This window comes from Heterodontus francisci, chromosome 1 (assembly GCF_036365525.1).
Source record: "Heterodontus francisci isolate sHetFra1 chromosome 1, sHetFra1.hap1, whole genome shotgun sequence".
NCBI classification, from domain to species: domain Eukaryota; kingdom Metazoa; phylum Chordata; class Chondrichthyes; order Heterodontiformes; family Heterodontidae; genus Heterodontus; species Heterodontus francisci.
The window spans coordinates 98,524,221-98,543,107 of NC_090371.1; the positions used below are offsets into that span (position 1 = coordinate 98,524,221).

General features: G+C 44.1%; 1 protein-coding gene across 4 annotated transcripts in view; it reads right to left on the reverse strand.

The window, feature by feature from the left end:
* il6st (interleukin 6 cytokine family signal transduce) overlaps positions 1-18,887 on the reverse strand; it is a 116,640-nt gene that overhangs the window by 83,067 nt on the left and 14,686 nt on the right. For 2 of the 4 annotated variants that reach the window (XM_068033361.1, XM_068033343.1), the window contains exon 2: positions 3,280-3,483. The exons of the other annotated variants lie outside the window; for them this stretch is intronic. The gene's annotated coding sequence lies outside the window, so the exon portion shown is untranslated. The remainder of the gene's footprint in view (positions 1-3,279; positions 3,484-18,887) is intronic. 4 annotated transcript variants of the gene reach the window in all.

Consider the following 18,887-nt stretch of genomic DNA (forward strand, 5'->3'; position numbering starts at 1 on the left):
GCAGTCACCGTGGTCACCTTTGTTTTTATAGAGGGTGATGATACTGGCATCACGCATGCCCTGAGGTACTGCTCCCTCATCCCAGCACAGGCAAAGCAGTTCATGGAGTACTGAGTATAGCAGGCTTGGCACTCTTGATTATTTCAGGGACAATGCTGTCCTTCCCAGGGGCTTTTCCGCTGGCTAGAGAATCAATGGCATCACTGAGTTCCGATTTTGTTGGCTGTACGTCCAGCTCATCCATGACTGGTAGAGGCTGTGCTGCATTGAGGGCAGTCTCAGTGACAACATTCTCCCTGGAGTACAGTTCTAGGGAGTGCTCAACCCAGCGGTCCATTTGTTTGCATTGGTCAGTGATTATGTCCCCTGAATTAGATTTGAGGGGGGGGCAATCTTCTTGATGGTTGGCCCAAAAGCTCTCTTCATGCCATCATACATTCCTCTGATGTTTCCGGTGTCTGAGGCCAGCTGAATATGACTGCATAGGTGTTGCCAGTAGTCATTTGCGCAGCGCCTGGCTGTTCTTTGTGCAGTGCTTCTGGCTGCTTTAAGTGCTAAGGATGTTAACTCGTTGGGGGCTTTCTTGTAGTTCAACAGTGCAGTGCGCTTAGTGGCTATGACAGGTTCCAGCTCTTCATTATGGGATTGAAACCAGTCTGCATTTCTCTTCGCACGTTTGCCGTAGGTGGTCAAAGCTGACTCATAGATGGCGTCTCTGATGTGGGCCCACTTGGTCTCTGCATCCACTGTAGGAGTGTTTTGAAGGGCTGTTACAAGTGAATTTAGAAATTTTTGTAACAGCTGTGAATGAGAAATTCTGCTCGTGTTGATGCGCAGGTGGCCCTTCTGCTTGGAATGATGCAACTTCTTTGGTCTGAGTCTAACCTTGCTGCACACCAGGGAGTGGTCGGTGTCGCAGTCCGCACTGTGGAAGCTGCGTGTGATTTGAACACTGTTTAAGGAGGCTCGCCTTATGACGATGAGGTCTAGCTGGTGCCAATGACGCGATCTTGGGTGCCTCCATGAAACCTGGTGACAGGGTTTAATGTGAAAGAACGAGTTGGTGATGCAGAGGTTATGATAGGTACACAACTCAAGCAGTCTCTGCCTGTTCTCATTCATCCTTCCAACGCCATAGCGCCCAAGGCAGGGGGGCCATGAGTCATGGTCGGCCCCAACCCTGGCATTAAAGTCCCCCAGCAGGAACAGGTGTTCGGTGTTGGGGATGCTGCTAATGATGTTATGGAGTTCCTCGTAGAACTGGTCTTTAGCTTTAGGTGGGGAGCAGAGTGTTGGAGCATAGATGCCGAGTAGGCGTACGGGACCAGAGGTGGTGAGCAGTCGGATGGACAGTATGCGTTCCGAGCCATTTGAGGGAGGCTCTATCATGCTGAGCAAGGAGTTTCTGATGGCGAAGCCCACTCCATGCTGTCTTGGTTCTTCAGGATCCCTGCCCTGCCAGAAGAAGGTGTAGTCTTGCTCTGCTAGAGATCCACTCGCGGGGAGACGTGTCCCCTGAAGTGCTGCAATGTCCACATTGAGTCTACTGAGCTCGTTGTTAATGATGGCAGTCTTCCGAGAATCGTTGATTTGTGTAAGGTCTTCCGACAGGCCAGGACACATCGTTCTGACGTTCCAGCTTGCAAAGCAAAGGGCTGGTACCTTCTTTCCTTTTTTCATGTTGTTTGGTGCGGTGTTGCAGTCCACCTTTCGGGCAATGACCCTGAGCTCCAAGCACCCATTGAAGCAGGTGGACTGTGGCGGGACAGAACCTTATTGACCGGGGGCTCCCCAGTTTGAGGCAGGCGGTAGCTGTCCTGTGAGGTGCGATGACCGCTCCCACTGACAAAGGCAACCCGTGGCGCCCAATCTCTACGCCAATTTAGCTGGACTTATAACCCGTAACTGCTGCCTTCCGTGTTGTTTCAGTCGCTGTGAGGCAACTATGGAGTGACCTCTCCATGGCGCATGCCTGGACGAATGTATGGAGGTGGAGAGTTGCCCAATCGTCAAAACCCCCCTCTCGGCCTTCCTGGTGGGATCCAAAAGAGTGCAGAGCACGATGTTTGGCACCGGTATGGCTGCAGGAACTGCTGGAAACATGCCAAAGGTGACACATGACCGCCTACGGGGTTCCGCTCCGGATTTTCTGTTCAAGTTTACTCCCTTTGCCTTGGTCTCTCCCGAGACGCCCACAAGGCAGTGGGGTTGTTAGGGCCCCTACACAGGTATCGGATGATGCCGGTGGGAGGAGGGGGTGCGAGGGGGAGGGGTGGAGGGATGGGGGTGCGAGAGGGAGCTGGGAAGGGGGCTGTAAGGGGGTGGTGCAGGGGGGAAGATGGTGCGGGGGGGAGGCTGGGAAGGGGTTGTGAGGGGGTAAGGGGGTGCGGGGGGTGAGCTGAGTGTGTGGAGCTGGGAAGGGGAAGGGGGGGGGGGGGGGGCGGTAAAAGAGGGGGTGCAGGTAATAAGCTATTTCCTCAGTTCCCACCATCGACACCTGGAAATCTCCTCCGCGTCCTTCGGGAGGTGAGCAACATCCACGTGCGCCGGTACCAGCATTGCCGACAGTGCGCTGCAGAAGCTCTCCGAGCCATCTCCCGCGGGCGCTTTGAAGTTGCGGCCGAGGAGCCGTTCGTGGATTTTTAAGTGTTCGGGGCACCTTTTCGCAAGGCTTCCCTAGGGCATCAAGCAGCCCTAGTAAAAGTGAAGTTAATGGGAATCGGGGGAAAATGCTCCGCTGGATGGAGACATACCTCGCACAAAGGATGATGATTGCAGTTGTTGGAAGCCAATCATCTCAGCCCAAGACGTTGCTGCAGGAGTTCTGTAGGGCAGTGTCCAAGGCCCAGTCATCTTCAGCTGTTTCATCAATGACCTCTCAATCAGAAGGTCAGAAGCGGGGATGTTTGCTGATGATTGCAGTGTTCAGTACCATTCAGAACTCCTCATAAAACGATGCAGCCCGTGCCTGCATGCAGCAAGATCTGGACAACCTTCAGGCTTGGGCTGATAAGTGGCAAATAACATCCGCACCACATAAGTGCCAGGCAATGACCATCTCCAATGAGAGAGGATCTAAGCATCTACCCTTGACATTCAATGGCATTACCATTACTGAATTCCCCCACCATTACCAGAAACCTAATTGGGCAAGCCATAGAAATACTGTAGCTACAAGAGCAGTCAGTGGCTGGGAATTCTGCACTAACTCACCTCCTGACTCCCCAAAGCCTTGCCAAAGACATGAGTCAGGAGCATGATGGAACACTCTGCACTTACCTGGAGAAGTGTAACTCCAACAACACTCAAGAAGCTTGACAACATCCAGGACAAAGCAGTCCTCTTGACTGGCACCCAATCCACCACCTCAAAACATTTACTGCCTCCACCATCAGTGTAGTCGCAGCAGTGTGTACCATCTACAAGATGCACTGCAGCAACTTGTCAAGGCTCCTTCGCCAGCACTTTCCAAGTCTTTAAAACCTGAAAGAACAAAAGGAAGCAGGTGCATGGGACCACAACCAACAGCAAGTTCAAGTTCACCATCCTGACTTGAAAATATACCTTCATTGTCACGGGCTCAAAATCCTGGAACTCCCTTCCTAACAGTACTGTCCATGTACCTACACCACATACACTCTAGCGGTTCAAGGCAGTGGCTTATCACCACCTTCTCGAGGGCAATATATGCTGGCCTTGCCAACAACATTCACACCCCAAAAACAAATAAAAAGAAAAGATTGTAAAGGCTGTATACAGAACGAATTTCAACAGCCTCCAATCAAAAGTAGATGATACAAGTTCACAACAGAAACTGCTCACAATTTAGCCCGCAGGGCAAAAATTGTTGATATATTATGCAGCAAATATTAGTGCAGTCAAATAAAAAATTCTATAATGAAGACATGAAATTGAAATGGAAACTCAAGGAAAACCTACAGTTATGCTTCTGACATTCACTAAATTTGATTTGCAAAATGTGACTGAATACAAGTGACGGGGGTGGGGAGGGGCAGGAAATTAACATGATTGTTGCTCAAGGAGTGAAATGTTTGTCCAGCAAGTGTATGAAAAATATTATGCTACGCTTTTTTATTTTGAAGTCATAATCCACACATTCAATGAAACAAACAGCATATGCAACACAAAAATTACAGACTCAAAATAGTATATTTCGACAATACCTATTCTAAGTGTCATTCATGTTGGCAGCTGAGTAGGAAGATTTGCTTTAAAATGACAAATGGTTCAATGTACTCCAATTTAGAATGGCAAATAGCTATTTAGATGCTGAAGGATTGCAATTAAAACTACAGCTTTACACAATATATTACGTTAGATTTGTGATTTAAAGCCCATTATCAGCCACTATATACATGCCAAACAAGTGCTGTTAATACCCGTATATCAAGGCTTGATCATGTGGACAAAAGTGGCACTTTAAAATGACTTCGCTATCAATAATTGTAATTATTATCCATAATTGCATTTTTAATCCATTTGACAACATGGAGGTGGGTACTTGCTTGTTTAACATGTCACTTGTTTACATCCCAATCTGTTGGTGATTTCATTTTATGCTGATGCAGAATTTAGGGAATTTAACATTTCCATTTCAGAAACCCAAAATTAGCATCTGATGCAACAAATTGCACAAAAAGATTGCTATACAGATGATGAATGTGCAAAGAAATCCAATATGGTCAGATGGGCAAAGAAGATGGAGGAAGTAGAATCTAAATCAAAGAGTACCAGCAAGAAGTTGGAAATGAACTCAGTCCAAACTATTGTGCTGGCAACTGCATCATATTTTGTATATTGTCGGCATACCCACCTGAAGTGCTGTAACCTGCAAGGCTATGGACCAGGTGCTGGAAGGTGGGATTAGACTGGGCGGCTATTTTTTTTTGGCTGGCACAGACACGATGGGCTGAATGTCTTCTTGTGCTGTAATGTTTCTATGGTACTTAACAGTGTGCCAGTTCTCCAAATACAAAATCCATCACTTAATTAGCAAAATCATTCACACCAAAACATCTTCAGAAATTAAATGTTTCAGATTGAATTTGTGCCATTTGATATTCTACAGTACTTTTGGAAGTATGTCTATTTAAAAATTCAATATTCTGGTATTAAATGGAAACTTCAATGATGTCGTCTTGGGAGATGCATTCCAAGGTAATTGCACACACAAAATCTCTTAAAATAATGTTTTTAACAGAACTGGGTTCCATCAATTGCGGCTGTAAAAAGTGTGACAGTGAATATGATCAAATGTGCCTACTGAATTTTAATTTGGAATATAACACTTTTTCAAATGAACTGTTACTAAATTTCCAGAAAGGTGCAAGAGGTTTCGGGTCTGTATTTGCAACACTGCACTGAAACACTGAAGTCTAATTATCTTTGGTCTGCAGTGTGTATATTCCATTTATGATTTCACAATGCATTTTTCTGTACACTTCTGAAAAGTTCTTTCAACATACCTATTTTGTTTCCGACATTTTCTATTTAAAATATGTATAAATTGTTTCTAGCATTCTTATTTTGAAAGCAATTTACGAGAACTGAGAATTAAAGTCTTTTTTTTTATTTTAGAGATATAGCACTGAAACAGGCCCTTCGGCCCACCGAGTCTGTGCCGACCAACAACCACCCATTTATACTAATCCTACATTAATCCCATATTCCCTACCACATCCCCACCATTCTCCTACCACCTACCTACACTAGGGGCAATTTACAATGGCCAATTTACCCATCAACCTGCAAGTCTTTGGCTGTGGGAGGAAACTGGAGCACCTGGCGGAAACCCACACGGTCACAGGGAGAACTTGCAAACTCCGCACAGGCAGTACTCAGAACTGTACCCGGGTCGCTGGAGCGGTGAGGCTGCGGTGCTAACCACTGCGCCGCCCTACTGCGCCACTGTTATTGTTGCACAGATCCACCTAAATACACCAATTTTCAGAAGAATCCAGAATCACCAGATCCTTAAGAAAACTGAACAAATCCAAGATCGTGCCTCTAAGTAGTGAGATGATAAGTTGATGCTGACACCAAAAGACAAATAGCATAACTGCATGACTGTTCAAAAACAGGGGATAAAATAGAGTCCCAAGAAGCTTGGCTGAAATACCAGATCAATCAGAGGCTACATGTTTAGGTGCAGTTCTTTTTTAAATGCATTAATGTCCCAGTAAGTTATTTCTATTTCTTACAGCAATTATATAATTTTAACAACTGAGAAGTCATAGCATTTAATTTAGGACCATTTTGTCAACTCAATAATTCTTCAATAGAATTTGCTGGTTCTCACAAGTATACATCACTACAATCCTCAAACAAACACAAGTGCTTTTTGTCTCATACAAAACATACAAATTAGGAGAAGTAGGCCATTCGACCCCTTGAGCCTGCTCTGACATTCAATAAGATCATGGCTGTTCTGTTTGTGTTTCGAATTCCACACTCCCATTTACCCAGATAACCTGTGATTCCCTTGCCTAAAAGGAATCTATCTACCTCCGTCTTAAAAAGATTCAACAACACTGCTTCCACCACCTGTGAGGCAGAGAGTTCCAAAGTCGCACAATCCTCAAAAAATTTCTCCTCATCTCTGTCCTAAAAGGGCGACCCCTAATTTTAAAACAGTGCCCCCTAGTTTGGTCTCCTCAAAAGCAGATTGGGTGACCGCTTTCCTGAACATCTCTGCTCAGTCTGAAAGCATGACCCTGAGCTTCTGGTTGCTTGCCATTTCAACACTACCACCACCCCCCCCGCCCCCCCCACCAGCTCTCATGCCAACATTTCTGTCTTTGGCCTTCTCCAGTGTTCTAGTGAATATCACCGCAAGTTTGAGGAGCAGCACCTGATTTTTCAATTATGCACGCTACAGCCTTGCGGACGGAACATTGAGTTCAATAACTTCAGAGCATGACTGACCTTTTTTAATATTTTATTTTTTTTAACCGTGTGCCTGCTTTTCATGTAGTCAGAGCTGCTCATTATTCTGCTATTAACAGTCTCTCTGGACTAATGCTTCGTCTTTCACCACAAGCATTAACACACACATTGCCTTTGTCCCAGGACAGCTTTGTCATTTAATCTCTCCAGCCCCATCAAACACCTTCCCCTTTGTTCTCTCCCCCACCCTCCTCCCCTTCACTTGCTAAAAACCTAATTCTTTTCTAACCTTTGCCAGTTCTGATGAAAGATCACAGACCTGAAACATTAACTTTGCTCATCTCACCACAGATACTGCCAGACCTGTTGAGTATTTCCAGCACTTTTTGTTTTTGTTTCAGACTTCCAGCATCGGCAGTATTTTGCTAAACATTGGATTTTTCCTGTTTATATGTAGATTAAAATCACCCATGATTATTGCCATTACTTTATCACAAGTACCCAATATTTCTTCTTGTCCACTTCATCCTACATTGTTGTTACTGTTAGGGGGCCTGTAGACCACTCCCACTATGACTTCTTTCCCCTACTATTCCTTATCTCCACCCAAACTATTTCTGCATCCTGATCTCCTGAACCAAGGTCATCTCTAACTATTGCACCAGTGCCATCCTTGATTAAAAGAGCTACCTCTCCACCTTTACCTAGCTTCCGATTCTTCTTGAATGTCATATACCCCTCAATATTCAGGACCCAATCCTTGTCAGCCTGCAGCCATGTCTCCGTAATGGCTATCAGATCATATTTATTTACTTCAATGTACGCTATCAATTTGTCTACTTTGTTATGACTGCTGCGTGCATTCAGATACAGAGCCTTTAGTTTTGTCTTTTTGTTATCTTTGTAACATCTAGTCTTGACTGTTGGCGTATTCTTAAGTTTTTTTCTCTCTGTCCCTTCCTGCCATTCTCTGACTTTCATTTCCCATATTACTATTCTGCTCTCCTGCCTTGACTCCAGCCCTTGATTTGCGACATCTACCCAAGCATGATCCCTCACCCACCTTGTTTCGTTTAAAGCCATCTCTACTTCTCTAGTCATACAGTTTGCCAGAAGATTGGTCCCAGCATGGTTCAGGTGCAGACTATCCCAACGGTAAAGCCCCCACTTTCCCAGGTACTGGTGCCAATGCCCCACAAACCAAAACCCACTTCTCCCACACCAATCTGTGAGCCACATATTAATTTCACTAATCTTATGTGCCCTCTGCTAATTGGCACCTGGCTCAGGTAATAATTCAGAGATTATTACCCTTAAGGTTCTGCTCTTCAATTTGGTGCCTAGCTTCTCATACCATCTAAGCAGAACCTCTTTCCTAGTCCTACCTATTTCATTGGTACCTACATGGACCACGACAACTGTATCCTCCCCCTCCCACTCCAAGTTCCTGTCCAGCCCTTCGCAGATGTCCTGAACTCTGGCACCGGGTAGGCAACACAGCCTTCTGGACTCTCACTCTTGGCTGCACAGAACAGTGTCAATCCCCCCTCACTATCTCCTTCACAATCTCCTCAAACTTTCTCCATTCCTTACCTCAAGGCAATAAGCTCCTTACTAGGGTACAGTTCCAGAGGTACTGAATGGCCTTTGATTCCTTGCCCATTATTTGTGTGTGAGCTATAACAGTGGTTGTTGGTAGAATTTTCAACATGTAGGAACACTGCTGAACCCAGTCCTGTCTTTACCCAACATTCACAAAGGACCAGTGGGGTACCGAGAACCCTCATCGATTTTATTTTAAACATCAACTTGTCTGTTTGTTTCACAGTTGTTGTCTGACCTGCTGTGCGCTTCCAGCATTTTAGTTTTAAGGTAAATGGGCACTGTGGCAAGTTTGGCAAACTGCAAGGATGACTGCAAAACATTTTAGAAAGTAAGAGAATGGAATTTACAGGTGGCAAATGCAATTTAACGTAGATAAAGATGAAAAAATTCATTTTGGGGATAAACAGGAGGAAGACTTGGAAAATAAACATCATGTACTTAGCAAAATGTGATTTAAGCCCACCAACTTCTACTGGACTGATGAGGCATATAAACAGGAAATTGTGGCATATTCAGTCTTATTGTCAATCATCGAAGGCGTATCCTAATTTTCTGGCTGAATAAACTCTAGTATACCAATTATTTAGTCTCCACAATAAGTATCTTATTAACCTGACAAAGTGACTTTGCATTTTGGGTTACAGAAGTTAACAAGATGCAGGAAGACAACCAACCCAAAAAAAATCACAGAAGTACTTTTTCATTTTGCAAAATGTTATCAAACTAAAGTTACTGCTTTTAGAATGTTTTTCCTTTTATCACCGATAATGGAAACATTTGTACTCTTCAAGCAATCTGCTAATCTCACTGGAACCAAAGGCCAGTCTGTACCCCTGTAATCTTACCCTTGTAAGGAGCTAGTGCCGTCAGGCAAGGAAGGGAGAAAGTTTGAGGATTGTAGGGATGTATACTTGCGAGAACCAGCAAATTCTATAGAAGAATAATTGGGTTGACAAAATGGTCCTAAATTAAATGCTATGACTTCTCAGTTATTAAAACTATATAACTGCTCTTTTCCATTTTGAACAACAGTAGTCTGTTGAACAGCACTTGGAGGAAGCACTGAGGGTGGCAAGGGCACAGAATGTACTCTGGATGGGGGGACTTCAATGTCCATCACCAATAGTGGCTTGGTAGCACCACTACTGACCGAGCCCTAAAGGACATATCTGCTAGACTGGGTATGCAGCACGTGGTGAGAGAACCAAGAGGGGAAAACATACTTGACCTCGTCCTCACCAATCTGCCTGCCACAGATGCATCTGTCCATGACAGTATTCATAGGAGTGACCACCGCACAGTCCTTGTGGAGACGAAGTCCCGCCTTCACATTGAGGACACCCTCCATCGTGTTGTGTGGCACTACCACCGTGCTAAATGGGATAGATTTCGAACAGATGTAGCAATGCAAAACTGGGCATCCATGAGGCGCTGTGGGCCATCAGCAGCAGCAGAATTATACTCAACCACAATCTGTAACCTCATGACCCGGCATATCCCCCACTCTACCATTACCATCAAGCCAGGAGACCAACCCTGGTTCAAAGAATAGTGCAGGAGGGAATGCCAGGAGCAGCACCAGGCATACCTCAAAATGAGGTGTCAACCTGGTGAAGCTACAACACCGGACTATCTGCGTGCCAAACTGCATAAGCAGCATGCAATAGACAGAGCTAAGGGATCCCATAACCAACGGATCAGATCTAAGCTCTGCAGTCTTGCCACATCCAGCCATGAATGGTGGTGGACAATTAAACAACTAACTGCAGGAGTTGGCTCCACAAATATCCCCATCCTCAATGATGGGGGAGCCCAGCACATTAGTGCGAAAGATAAGGCTGAAGCATTTGCAATAATCTTCAGCCAGAAGTGCTGAGTTGATGACCCATCTCGGCCTCCTCCTGAAGTCCCCAGCATCACAGATGCCAGATTTCAGCCAATTCGATTCACTCCGCGTAATATCAAAAAATGACTGAAGGCACTGGATACTGCAAAGGCTATGGGCCCTGACAATATTTCAGCAACGGTACTGAAGACCTGTGCTCCAGAACTTGCCGCGCCCCTAGCCAAGCTGTTCCAGTACAGCTACAACACTGGCATCTACCCTGCAATGTGGAAAATTGCCCAGGTATGTCCTGTACACAAAAAGCAGGACAAGTCCAACCCGGCCAATTACCGCCCCATCAGCCTACTCTCAATCATCAGTAAAGTGATGGAAGGTGTCAACAGTGCTGTCAAGCGGCACTTGCTTAGCAATAACCTGCTCAGTGACGCTCAGTTTGGGTTCCGCCAGGGCCACTCAGCTCCTGACCACATTACAGCCTTGGTTCAAACATGGACAAAGAAAGAGCTGAACTCAAGAGGTGAGGTGAGAGTGACTGCCCTTGACATCAATGCAGCATTTGACAGAGTATGGCATCAAGGAGCCCTAGCAAAACTAAGGTCAATGGAAAAAAGGGCGAAAACCCTCCCTGGCTGGAGTCATACCTAGCACATAGGAAGATGGTGTGGTTGTTGGAGGTCAATCATCTGAGCTCTAGGACATCACTGCAGGAGTTCCTCAGGGTAGCGTCCTAGGCCCAACCATCTTCAGCTGCGTCATGAATGACCTTCCTTCAATCATAAGGTCAGAAGTGGGAATGTTCGCTGATGCTTGCACAATGTTCGTGACTTCTCAGATACTGAAGCAGTCAGTGTAGAAATGCAGCAAGACCTGAACAATACCCAGGCTTGGGCTGATAAGTGACAAGTAACATTTGCGCCACACAAGCGCCAGGCAATGGCCATCTCCAACAAGAGAGAATCTAACCATCTCCCCTTAACATTCAATGGCATTACCATCGCTGAATCCCCCGCTACAGTCTGTATCTCCAGTACAGTAATCAGCCAGCTTGTCCATGTACAGTCTGTATCCACAGTAATCAGGGGCTACCACTGACCAGAAACTGAACTGGAGTAGCCATATAAATACCATGGCTACAAGAGCAGGTCAGAGGCGAGGAATCCTGTGGCGAGTAACTCACCTCCCGACTCCCCAAAGCGTGTCCACCATCTACAAGGCACAAGTCAGGAGTGTGATGGAATACTCTCCACTTGCCTGGATGGGTGCAGCTCCAACAACACTCAAGAAGCTCGACACACCATCCAGGACAAAGCAGCCCGCTTGACTGGCACACCATCCACAAACATTCACTCCCTCCCCCACCGACGTACAGTGGCAGCAGTGTGTACCATCTACAAGATGTACTACAGCAACGCACCAAAGCTCCTTAAACAGCACCTTCCAAACCCACGACCTCTACCAACTAGAAGGACAAGGGCAGCAAATGCATGGGAACAACACCTGCAAGTTCCCCTCCAAGTCACACACCATCCTGACTTGGAACTATACCGCCGTTCCTTCATTGTCGCTGGGTCAAAGTCCTGGAACTCCCTTCCTAAAAGCACTGTGGGTGTTCCTACCTCACATGGACTGCAACGGTCCAAGAAGGCAGCTCACCACCACCTTCGCAAGGGCATTTAGGGATGGGCAATAAATGCTGGCCTGGTCAGCGACGCCCACATCCCGCGAATGAAAAAAAACTCTTACCACTATTGCCAATAATCAACAACACAAATTAGAAAAGGGACAACGTTATTGAATGTCGACATTAAAAATTATTCAGGAAAACTTTTCATATTAATTTGGAGTATCAAGGAATGTTTTATAGCTGTGCTATAACTTTACACATCTAAAAGAGCAGATTAAAAAATAAATAAAACTAAATGACTTAGAAACCAATGTTTGGTACAAATACTACAGGTTATTTGGCATTACGGGTAAGTTGGCTGTAGTGTTTTAGGTGAGTGCATTAGTGCACAAACATGGTGCCTCTCATTGTCATAATATAAATTTATCTAGAACAGTCAGAAAGTGTTGCTAAACTCAAACACACCATTAAGTGAATGCAAATTATAATTTATATATTGTTTGGAACAAATGGCAGAGCAAACGGATATTGTTCACATGTATGTATGTTTTGCATATGCTGTATTTTCTATATGGTTATTTCATGAAATTTTCAAACAGTGCTTTCACTAAATCATGAATGGTACGGTTGTGGAATGTTTACATTAGCAACTGAACTATAACAACATTTTCATAGAGTGACCACTTGAACTGTGGAAAAAAAAAATCTTGCAGTATTCTAGACTGTGTTTTTCTAAACTCGGATCATGAGATTTAAAGTTGTATAACACTTCGGATGAAATACATGGATGGAAACATTGAGGGGTGATAAATTAAAATCACACAGGAAGTAGACTGTACAGCCTTGAAATTTGCTCACGAAGTGTAATCTTTCCTAATTTATTGATATCAATATGCTACATAAGCTGAGTTAACACTGATTATTTAATGTATGCCAGACTCTAAAGTTTGTCTCAGGATTATTGAAGTGTGGAATAAATTAATTAAATGTATGACTTTGACCTTCCATCAGGAAAATAAAATCATAGAATGGTTACAACACAGGAGGCGGCAACTCGGCCAGTTGAGCCCATGCCGGGTCTCTGCATGAGCAACTTAGCTAGTCCCACTCCCTGCCCTTTCCCCGCAGCCCTGCAAATATAGTCTCTTCAGGTGTTCCTCCAATTCCCTTTTGAAAAGGAAGATCAAATCTGTTTCTACCACCCTTTCAGGCAGTGCAGTCCAGATTGCAGCCACTTGCTGCATAAAAAAGATTTTCCTCATGTTACTTTGATTCTTCTGCTAATCACTTTAAATCTGCATCCTCTGGTTCTCGACCTTTTCGCCAATGGGAACAGTTTCTCTTTCTACTTTATTTGACCCCCCCCCCCCCCACTCATGATTTTGAACACCTCTATCAAATCTGCCCTCAACCTTCTCTTCTCTATGGAGAACAACACCAGCTTCTCCAATCTATCTACATAACTGAAGTCCCTCAACCCTGGAAACATTCTAGTAAATCTTTTGTGCACCGCCACTAAAGCCTTGACATCCATAAACCACAAAATGGAAACACTACATTCATAAATGCATCATTCACTCATACAAAAAAGTCTCTCTCAATCCATCTACATGTCAAATAGTATGGATCATCTGGATCACATTTAAGTGTACAATTAATCCAAATATACCTATGTAGAAATATTTTATGCCACTTAGCTAACAGCGACAAAGGAAATAGGACAACAGCAGTACTTGAATTGCGAAAAGTATACAAGTTTGAAAATTGATGAAATGTGGAACAGCTGTCAACTTTCCCTAATGTTTCCACCAACACTAACTGTATTTATGTACACTTTGCATTAGCCTTCATTTGTGTTATGGTTAACCGACTAAATTATGTGCAATTGTGGTTTACTTTACAAAGGTAAGACTTACATCTATAAATTTATTGATGTTGCATACTTACCACAAACATTACTTCCTGTAACACTTTTTAATGTCAACATTTGTAATGGAAACTTCCAAATATTTTATAAACAGAAAATAAGAGTTAAACATTTTAGTGTCACGGTTTGTTAATGAACTAATCGCTTCACTCAAAATATTCTTTGAAAAAATTACATCTCCTATATTTTTCCTCAGTAATAGAACTGTTTAATATCCAAAATGTAGTTTGAAACAAAAAGAAATCACAACATGACTAAAAGGTATCCAAATTGTTGTGTATTTTTTAATACCTTCATTAAAAAATTTTGACTTCAAGTTGGATAGACAGACCTTTTCAGCCACATTCACAGATCTGAGCACCTGCAAAATACAGAATTCCCCAGTATGCGATCTGTGTATTTGCATGAGCAAGGCTGTGCCCCCATGTGTTTACTTCTGTCAAAAGATTGGAGATGCCGGCTTTTCAAAGCTGTGTTTCTATTATGAACTGCCCGCAGATGGGCAATATCCATCGTTAGCACAGGTCTGGTTTAGTTAATGACCGTAAAAGAAAAAGTTCGTCTATCAAGAAGGGATTTTTTATTTTAAAAGTCATTTCACATAACATCTGCTGTCTCACTATAGTGGAAACCCGAGTTAGCTTAGAAGGATGTTGTACAATCTTTCCTTAAATTGTAAGTTGTTGCATATTTTGTTACTGTATTACTGAATGGCCCGGCCGAAAGCAACCATAATTCTCGTGGTCATCCTTAATGCAGATGGAGTTCACTTTGAGTAACTGCACAAGTTTACATATTAAGCGTGAAGTTGTAGATGATACCAAAGGCTTACGAAAGCTGCATTTTTCTTTGGCTCCATTCACTTAGTTTTCAAAAAAGATACATGAATATTGATCAGAAACGGGCGGCACAGTGGCGCAGTGGTTAGCACAGCAGCCTCACAGCTCTAGTGACCCGGGTTCGATTCAGGGTACTGTCTGTGCGGAGTTTGCAAGTTCTCCCTGTGACCGCGTGGGTTTCCACCGGGTGCTCCGCTTTCCTCCCACAGCCAGGGACTTGCGGGTTGACAGGTAAATTGGCCATTGTAAATTGCTCCTGGTGTAGGTAGGTGGTAGGGGAATTGAGGGAAGATGGGATGTGGTAGGAATATGGGACTAATGTAGGATTAGTAAAAATGGGTGGTTGATGGTCAGCGCGGACTCGGTGGGCCGAAGGGCCTATTTCAGTGCTGTATCTCTAAAGAGTGTGGGAAAATGGCGCACTGACACGGAACACAAAAGTCCGAGTGTATCAGGCCTGTGTCCTCAGTACCTTGCTCTACGGCAGCGAGGCCTGGACAACGTATGCCAGCCAAGAGCGACGTCTCAATTCATTCCATCTTCGCTGCCTTCGGAGAATACTTGGCATCAGGTGGCAGGACTATATCTCCAACACAGAAGTCCTTGAAGCGGCCAACATCCCCAGCTTATACACACTACTGAGTCAGCGGCGCTTGAGATGGCTTGGCCATGTGAGCCGCATGGAAGATGGCAGGATCCCCAAAGACACATTGTACAGCGAGCTCGCCACTGGTATCAGACCCACCGGCCGTCCATGTCTCCGTTATAAAGACGTCTGCAAACGCGACATGAAATCGTGTGACATTGATCACAAGTCGTGGGAGTCAGTTGCCAGCATTCGCCAGAGCTGGCGGGCAGCCATAAAGACAGGGCTAAATTGTGGCGAGTCGAAGAGACTTAGTAGTTGGCAGGAAAAAAGACAGAGGCGCAAGGGGAGAGCCAACTGTGCAACAGCCCCAACAAACAAATTTCTCTGCAGCACCTGTGGAAGAGCCTGTCACTCCAGAATTGGCCTTTATAGCCACTCCAGGCGCTGCTTCACAAACCACTGACCACCTCCAGGCGCGTATCCATTGTCTCTCGAGATAAGGAGGCCCAAAAGAAGAATCTCTAAATAAATAAAAAATAAATAAAACAAAAAAAACCAAATGTTTGAATTACAAGATTTTAAAAGTTGAAGAAAAAAAACCATTTGAAATGATTCAATTAGGTTTACTATTTGCATTTTTTACAATATTGTTACTCAATTAAATAACAAATGCCAAAGCCAAAATTTGTAACAAATGCTGAAGAGAAAAGATTGTATTTCGCTTGTTTCAAGATATTACATTGTTTATACCATGAGAGCACCAAGAAATGTTAGCATTTGGATTTTTTGTTTTGTCTGGGAATTAATTAAATTCATCCAGATACATTATTTAATGAAGTATACATGGAGAGTTTTATTTCCTTAAAGCAAAGAAGGTAACTGCAATGGAAATTAACAAAATGAAATGCAATACCTTCTCTGGACCAAAACACGGAACATGGTTTTAAAAAAAAATCAAATTTCTGTGAGAATAGTATAAATCTAAAATAAAATTGTCATAGAAAATGCAAAACTGCAGAATAACTCAAAATATGCTAATAGTTCTGATGAAGGAGCTCTACCAAAATGTTTACTCATCTTACTCTTTAAAAGTACTGAGCCATCTAGGCGCTATTGCACAATAATGAACTTTAATGCAAAAGTACAATTTTTTAAAAAACTACGACAATGATTGTTTTGACACATTTTCATCTTGTGCCAAAAATAAAGCAGACCAAAATGACATTACAAATATGTACCCATCTTATCAGTGCAATCAATTTTTATAATCACCAACTTCATACCTAAACATCTGCTCAATTCTAAGCCAATTCAGGTGATATCACTGATGAAGAAGTATGCTGGGAACTCATCCTTTGATTGCAATTGGTGCAATAACTTCACACCAACTTGGTAGTCAATTGGGAAAAATCTGACAGCAGAAGTTTAATTCCACATTTTTTGTCACCATATTTTTCTTCATTCATTCACGCGCGTGTGTTGCTGGCTGGGCCATTCCTAATTGTCCATGAGAAACAGTGAGCTGCTTTCTTGAATACAACCGAGTGGGTCACTCAACCATTTAGGAGGGCAGTTAAGAGTCAGTCACAAATAGGCCAGATCAGGATGAGATTTCCTTTCCTAAAGGACATTAGCAAACCAGATGTATTTTTTTTAAAAATCACAACCCGGTAGTTTCACAGTCACCATTAGTGACACTAGCTTTTTATTCCTGCTCACTGATGCTCAATTTGGGTTCTGCCAGGGCCACTCAGCTCCTGACCTCATTACAGCCTTGGTCCAAACATGGACAAAAGAGCTGAACTCCAGAGGGGAGGTGAGTGTGACTGCCCTTGACATCAAGGCAGCATCTGAACGATAATTGCATCAAGGAACTCTAGCAAAACTGGAATCAATGGGAATCGGGGGGAAACTCTCCACTGGTTGGGGTCATACATAGAACAAAGGAAGATGGCTGTGGTTGCTGGAGGTCAATCATCTCGGTCCCTGGACATCACTGCAGGAGTTCCTCAGGGTAGTGTCCCAGGCCCAAACATCTTCAGCTGCTTCATCATGACCTTCCAAATATCATAAGGTCAGAAGTGGGGATGTTCACTGCCATGTTCATCACGATTTGCGGCTCCTCAGAGCAGTCATGTCCAGATGCAGCAAGACCTGGACAACATCCAGACTTGGGCTGATAAGTGGAAAATAACATTTATGCCACACAAGTGCTAGACAATGACCATTTCCAACAAGAGAGAATCTAACTATCTCCCTTGATGTTCTATGGTACTACCATCAGTGCATCCCCCACTATCAACATCCTGGGGGTTACCATTGACCAGAAACCGAACTGAACCAGCCACGTATCCACAGCATTTATAAGAGCAAATCAGAGGCTAGGAATTCTGTGGTGTCTAATTCAACTCCTATCTCCCCAATGCCTATCCACCGTCTACAAGGCACTAGTCAGGAGCGTGATGGAATACTGTCCACTTGCCTGGCTGAGTGCAGCTCCAACAACATTCAAGAAGCTCAACACCATCCAGGGCAATGCAGTCCGCTTGACTGGCACCCCATCCACCACCTTCAACATTCACTCCCTCCACCACTGCTGACACAGTGGCAGCAGTGTGTACCATCTACAAGATGTACTGCAGCAACTTACCAAGATTCCTTCGACAGTACCTTCCAAACCTGCGACGACTACCACCTAGAAGGACAAGGGCAGCAAATGCATGGGAACACCACCACCTGCAAGTTCCCCTCCAAGCTACACACCATCCTGACTTGGAACTATATCACCATTGCTTCACTGTCGCTGGTTGACAATACCGGAACTCCCTTCCTAACAGCACAGCAGCGGTTCAAGAAGGCAGCTCACCACCGCCTTCTCAAGGGCAATTAGGGATGGACAGTAAATGCTGACCTAGCCAGCGACACTCGCATCCCATGAACGCATAAAAAAAATTAATTGAAATTAAATTCCCCAGCTGCCGTGGTAGGATTTGAACTCATGTCTCTGGATCATTTGTCAAGCCTCTGGATTACTAATCCAGTAACATAACCACTATACTACCATACCATATTTTATTTGCCAGGGTCGGACACTCCTGGTGGTCTTCCATGCCAGATCAAAGCTAAGACCCCATTGCAACAAATGGGACTGCTCCATTGTGTTTTGGGCCATCCCTTCTATTGGTAATATCACTGCAACAGCAACCTATAAATGAGTAAACAACTGATATTTATATGGCACCTTTAATAAAGATCCAGACCTGGAACACTGTTAGTTGGAGAGAGTTACTGAGGTAGGATTGAACAAGCTGTACAGTAAGGTGCAGGGATCTGTAGAACAGAATTTTGCCATTAAAGACAGGGATCCAGTGGAACTGGCAAGAACAAGGCTGCTAGGTGGTGAGACGTCGTGCAAGAGAAAGTAGCAGCGGCAATGTTTTTTTAAACCAGTTTCAGACTATGGGCGCAACCAGCAATGCCGGTATTTTATTGACTATCCTTAGTTGCCCAGAGAGGGTGGTGATGAGTCACCTTCTTGAATGATAGAACAG